This window comes from Arachis duranensis, unplaced genomic scaffold (assembly GCF_000817695.3).
Source record: "Arachis duranensis cultivar V14167 unplaced genomic scaffold, aradu.V14167.gnm2.J7QH unplaced_Scaffold_343483, whole genome shotgun sequence".
NCBI classification, from domain to species: domain Eukaryota; kingdom Viridiplantae; phylum Streptophyta; class Magnoliopsida; order Fabales; family Fabaceae; genus Arachis; species Arachis duranensis.
The window spans coordinates 734,631-740,765 of record NW_026264909.1 but is presented as its reverse complement, the minus strand read 5'-3'; the positions used below and the strand labels follow the sequence as shown (position 1 = coordinate 740,765).

Sequence of the window (6,135 nt, the reverse complement as noted above, 5' to 3'; positions counted from 1 at the left end):
AAGGCGAATGGCCCAACCTTGACAATCATGTCCTCAATTATGCCTGATGGGTATTTAATAGAGCCATCAGCAAGTTGGAGACATATCCTGGTTGGTTTGACTTCTTCAGTCAAGCCAAGCTTTCTGATAGTGGATGCAGGTATTAGGTTGATGCTTGCCCAAAGATCACATAGAGCTTGCTTGGCACATGTACCCTCTAATGTGCATGGTATCATAAAGCTCCCAGGATCTTTAAGCTTCTCAGGTAAGCTTTTTAGAATGACTGCACTGCATTCTTCAGTCAGGTAAACTTTTTCAGTTTCCCTCCAATCCTTCTTATGACTTAAGATCTCTTTCATGAACTTAGCATAAGAGGGTATTTGCTCAAGTGCTTCTGCAAACGGAATCTTTATTTCAAGAGTCCTGAGATAGTCTGCAAAGCGGGCAAATTGCTTATCCTGTTCCGCTTGGCGGAGTTTTTGAGGATAAGGCATTTTGGCTTTGTATTCCTCAACCTTAGTTGCTGCAGGTTTATTACCTACAGAAGTGGGTTGGGAAGCCTTTTTAGAAGGGTTGTCATCAGCACTTGTATGTGACTGATCCCCCACTGGCATTTGGATACCAGGGGTGGAAGCTGGAGTGGCGTTAGACGCCATCTCCCCATTTGTTACTGGCGTCTGAACGCCAGAACCATGCTCTCTTTGGGCGTTCAACGCCGGATTCATGCTTGTTTCTGGCGTTGAACGCCAGGAATGAGCATGGTCTGGGCGTTCAGCGCTAGCATTATTCCTCTCTGGGCTCTGATTATCCTCAGAGGGATTTTGAGTAAACATCTGTTCATTTCTTGGCTTCCTGCTACTTTGAAGTGAGGTATTTAATGTTTTCCCACTTCTTAATTGAACTGCTTGGCATTCTTCTGCTATTTGTTTTGACAGTTGCATTTCTGTTTGCTTTAACTGTACTTCCATATTCCTGTTAGCCATTCTTGTTTCCTGTAGTATTTCCTTGAATTCGGCTAGCTGCTGAGTTAGAAAGTCTAATTGCTGATTGAATTCATTAGCCTGATCCACCGGACTGAGTTCAGCAGTTACTGTTTTAGCTTCTTCTTTCATGGAAGATTCACTGCTTAGGTACAGATGCTGATTTCTGGCAACTGTATCAATAAGCTCTTGAGCTTCTTCAATTGTTTTTCTCATATGTATAGATCCACCAGCTGAGTGGTCTAGAGAAATCTGAGATTTTTCTGTAAGCCCATAGTAGAAGATGTCTAATTGCACCCACTCTGAAAACATTTCAGAGGGGCATTTTTTAGCATCTCTCGGTATCTCTCCCAGGCATCATAAAGGGATTCATTATCTCCTTGTTTGAAGCCTTGGATGCTTAGCCTTAGCTGTGTCATCCGTTTTGGAGGGAAATAGTGATTCAGGAATTTTTTTGACAGCTGTTTCCATGTTTTTATGCTGTTCTTAGGATGGTTATTTAACCACCTCTTAGCTTGATCTTTTACAGCAAACGGAAACAGTAATAATCTGTAGACATCCTAATCCACTTCTTTATCATGTACTGTGTCAGCAATTTGTAAAAATTGTGCCAGAAACTCTGTAGGTTCTTCATGTGGAAGACCAGAATACTGGCAATTTTGCTGCACCATGATAATGAGCTGAGGATTCAACTCAAAGCTACTAACTCCAATGGAGGGTATACAGATGCTACTCCCATATGAAGCAGTAGTGGGGTTAGCATATGACCCCAGAGTCCTCCTGGACTGATCATTCCCATTTAATTCCATGATGGAATAAAAGAGATGATATGTATGTTGATATTATTTATTTTATAAAAATTAATTTTTATAAAATAAAACAAAAACGAAATAAATAAAGGAAATTGGAAATATTTTGAAATTGAAATTTGAATTTTTTTATATAAAATTTTCGAAAAATTTAGTTCAAAATTAGTTAGAAAGTATATATTTTTTTGAATTTTGAATTTTATGATAAAAGAGAAAAATATGCAAAAGACACAAGATTTAAAATTTTTAAATCCAATGTTCCTTATTTTCGAAAATTTTGGAGGGAAAACACCAAGGAACACCAAACTTAAAAATTTTAAGATCAAAGCACAAGAAAGACTCAAGAACACTTTGAAAATTCACAAGAACACCAAGAACAAAAGAAAGAACACCAAACTTAAAATTTTTAGAAAACCAAGACAAATTTTCGAAAATTAAAAAAACTTAACAAGAAAACACCAAATTTAGAGTTTGGCATAAGATTCAATAAAAGAAAAATTATTTTTGAAAAAGATTCCAAAGAAGATACCCAATTATGAAGAACAACTACTAAAGCTCCAGCCAATTGGGCAGTAACTTCAATGTTGTTTTTAAAAATGTATCATATTTATGGATAACAATATAAATTTTTGAGAGTTAATGTTTTGAAAAAGCACAAGAAAAACAAGAAAAGACACAAAACAAGAGAAACTCAAGATCAAACAAGCAAAATAAACAAGAACAACTTGAAGATCAATGAAGAACAAAGACACTAATACAAAAATTTTAAGTAAAAATACAAAATATGAAATTGACACCAAACTTAGAATAAGACACTAGACTCAAAGAGAAATTAAAAAAAGAATAATATTTTTGAAAAGAAAATAAAAGACTCTGACCCAATTACCAAAATCTTCCTAATCTAAGAAATAAAATAAACCTTTAGTTGTTCAAACTCGAACAATCCCCGGCAACGGCGCCAAAAACTTGGTGCACGAATTTGTGATCCGCACAACTAACCAGCAAGTGCACTGGGTCGTCCAAGTAATACCTTACGCCTTTGATTTGCAGCACTGCGGAATATGTTGGAGTTTTGGAGATGCTTTGTCCTCTGAATCTCAACTTTTCCTTGAAATCCTTTTCCCACACGCAAGGTTCCTTCCATGGCAAGCTCTATGTAGGGTGTCACCGTTGTCAATGGCTACTTCCCATCCTCTCAGTGAAAACGTTCCTATGCTCTGTCACAGCACGGCTAATCATCTGTCGGTTCTCCATCAGGTTGGAATAGAATCCATTGATTCTTTTGCGTCTGTCACTAACGCCCAGCCTTCAGGAGTTTGAAGCTCGTCACAGTCATTCAATCCCAGAATCCTACTCGGAATACCACAGACAAGGTTTAGACTTTCCGGATTCTCATGAATGCCGCCATCAATCCGGCTTCTACCACGAAGATTCTGAGTAATGAATCTAAGAGATACTCATTCAATCTGATGTAGAACGGAGGTGGTTGTCAGGCACACGTTCATGGATTGAGGAAGGTGATGAGTGTCACGGATCATCACCTTTTCCATAATTAAGCGCGAATGAACATCTTAGATAAGAACAAGCGTGTTTGAATGGAAAACAAAGGAATTGTGTTAATTCATCGAGATGCTGCAGAGCTCCTCACCCCCAACAATGGAGTTTAGAGACTCATGCCGTCAAAGTGCATATGATTCAGATATGAAAATGTCATGAGATACAAGATAAGTCTCTAAAAGTTGTTTAAATAGTAAACTAGTAACCTAGGTTTACAGAATATAAGTAAACTAAGATAATTGGTGCAGAAATCCACTTCTGGGGCCCACTCGGTGTGTGCTGGGGCTGAGACTAAAGCTATCCACGAGTTGAGGCCTTTCTTGGAGTTGAACTCCAAGTTATAACGTGTTTTGGGCGTTCAACTCCGGATCATGACGTTTTTCTGGCGTTTAACTCCAGACAGCAGCTTGTACTTGGCGTTCAACGCCAAGTTACATCGTCTATCTTCGCGCAAAGTATGAACGATTATATATTGCTGGAAAGCCCTGGATGTGTACTTTCCAACGCCGGTGAGAGCGCGCCAATTGGACTCCTGTAGCTCCAAAAAATCTATTCCGAGTGCAGGGAGGTCAGGATCCAACAGCATCAGTAGTCCTTTTTCAGCCTAACTCAGATTTTTGCTCAGTTCCCTCAATTTCAGCCAGAAAATACCTGAAATCACAGAAAAACACACAAACTCATAGTAAAGTCTAGAAATATGACTTTTGCCTAAAAACTAATAATATTCTACTACAAACTAGTTAAAACATACTAAAATCTACCTGAAATTACCCCCAAAAAGCGTATAAAATATCCGCTCATCAGAAATCCATCAGTGGGTTTGGGAATTTGTTGAGATAGATACCCTACTTGGGACTCCAGTCTCTTGATGTTTTCTCCTTGGTTTTTGATATGGGCTCGCACTTCTTCCTTAAACACGTTGTTGTCTTGGACCTCTCTACATAAATCTTCAAGTAGAGTCTCAATTTTTGAAAGTCTATCATCCGTTAGTGATGGTGGATTGGGGTTAGGTGGTTGAGAAGGGTGGTTAGGTGGGTGTTGATAGGATCTCTGTGAGGTATGTTGGTGAGTTTCATTGTTGTTGGAATTGAGGTTGTGGCGTCTTTGGTCTTGACATTGGTCTTGTTGATTTCCCCAACCAAAGTTGGGGTGATTTCTCCATCAAGAGTTGTAAGTTTTGGAGTATAGGTCCTGGATTTGTCTAGGTGAGTTTCCAACATAGTTGGCTTGTTCCCAGTCACCTTCTTCTCCTATATTCACTCCTTCTTGAGCTGGTGATGTAGTGATGACTGCTGTAACTTGGTTTTCCTCCACCTTCTTGGTGAGATCTGCTAGCTGCTTGGTGATCATCTTATTTTGAGCTAGCAATGCATCCATGTCGTTCAGCTCCATTACTCCTCGAGTGTTACTTCTTTCAGAGGCATAGAAGCAGTCATTCTTAGCTACTGTTTCAATGACATCTATGGCTTCTTCAATGGTTTTCTTCTTGTTTAGAGAGCCCCCTGATGAATGATCTACAACCTTCTTTAACTCATAGGAAATACCTTCATAGAAAATGTGAATTTGAACCCATTCATTAAACATATCTGGTGGGCATCTTCTTGTTAAGTCCTTGAACCTCTCCCATGCCTCATAGAGAGTCTCACCATCTTATTGCCTGAAAGTCTGCACCTCAGCTCTTAGCCTATTAATTCTTTGAGGAGGGTAGAATCTTGCCAAAAATTTGTTCACCACATCTTCCCAATTTGTTAAGCTCTCCTTTGGGAAGGATTCAAGCCACTTGGATGCCTTGTTCCTGAGTGAAAAAGGGAACAAAAGCATCCTATAGACATCCGGGTAGACTCTATTATACTTCACAGTGTCATAAATTCTCAGGAAGGTGGTTAGATGTTGATTGGGGTCTTCTTGAGCACTTCCTCCAAATGATCAGTTGTTCTAAACAAGGGTGATTAGCTGGGGTTTTAGTTCAAAGTTGTTGGCATGTATGGTAGGCTTCTGGATGCTACTTCCACAGTTTCCTGGATTTGGATTGATGTAGGAGCCTAGAACTCTCCTTTCTTGCCCAGCATGATTTGCAGGGCCTTCTCTAGCATGGTTGTGAGTTTCTCCTTCATGATTGTTTTCCAAGTTCTCTTCCATGTTGGTTTCAAAGTACTCTTCCTCTTCCTTAGCACTAATAACTCCTTACCCTCTTGCTTCCCTCCTTAGTCTCCGGAGGGTCCTTTCAGGTTCTGAATCGAAGGAAGTTGAAGCTTCCCCTCTTCTCCCTGTCATACAACAAACAAAGCACACAGCAAGAGATGAAATGAAGAGATTATTCTTGTTAGAGTGATTGTTAGTGTGAGTGATGCAAATTATCAAATAGTTAGTAGGTTAGTGAGCAGAATTGTAGATAATAACAAAGAAAGAAATAAAAATAGAGAGAGTATAGGGGATGAGGAAGGAACTAAACAAACTGAAGATAATCAACTGAATAAAGTAAACAAACAAAGGAAAAATGCTTAATCTAGTGAACTTCCAACTTAATCATTGTTGATACAAAATCAATCCACGGCAATGGCGCCATAAATTTGATGCATGAAAACTTGTCTCTCAACAAATTCCCCTTCGGCAAGTATACTGAGTTGTCGTCAAGTAAAAACTCACAATAGAGTGAGGTCGAATCCCACAAGGATTGATTGGTCAAGCAACTTTAGTTGGAAGAGTATGCTAGTTGAACTAAATAGAATGTAGTTTGAGAATTGTAGAAAATTAAATGGCGGAAAAGTAAATTGCAGAAAATAGAGTGCAGAATCTTAAATGGGGATTTG

The 6,135-nt window shown here is 39.0% G+C and overlaps 1 non-coding gene across 1 annotated transcript; it reads left to right on the top strand.

Moving 5' to 3' along the window:
- Nucleotides 1–4,903: 4,903 nt before the first annotated feature.
- LOC127744398 (small nucleolar RNA R71) lies at nt 4,904–5,011 on the top strand. The gene has a single exon (XR_008005388.1). It is a non-coding gene; the product is annotated as a small nucleolar RNA R71 (small nucleolar RNA).
- Nucleotides 5,012–6,135: the final 1,124 nt, after the last annotated feature.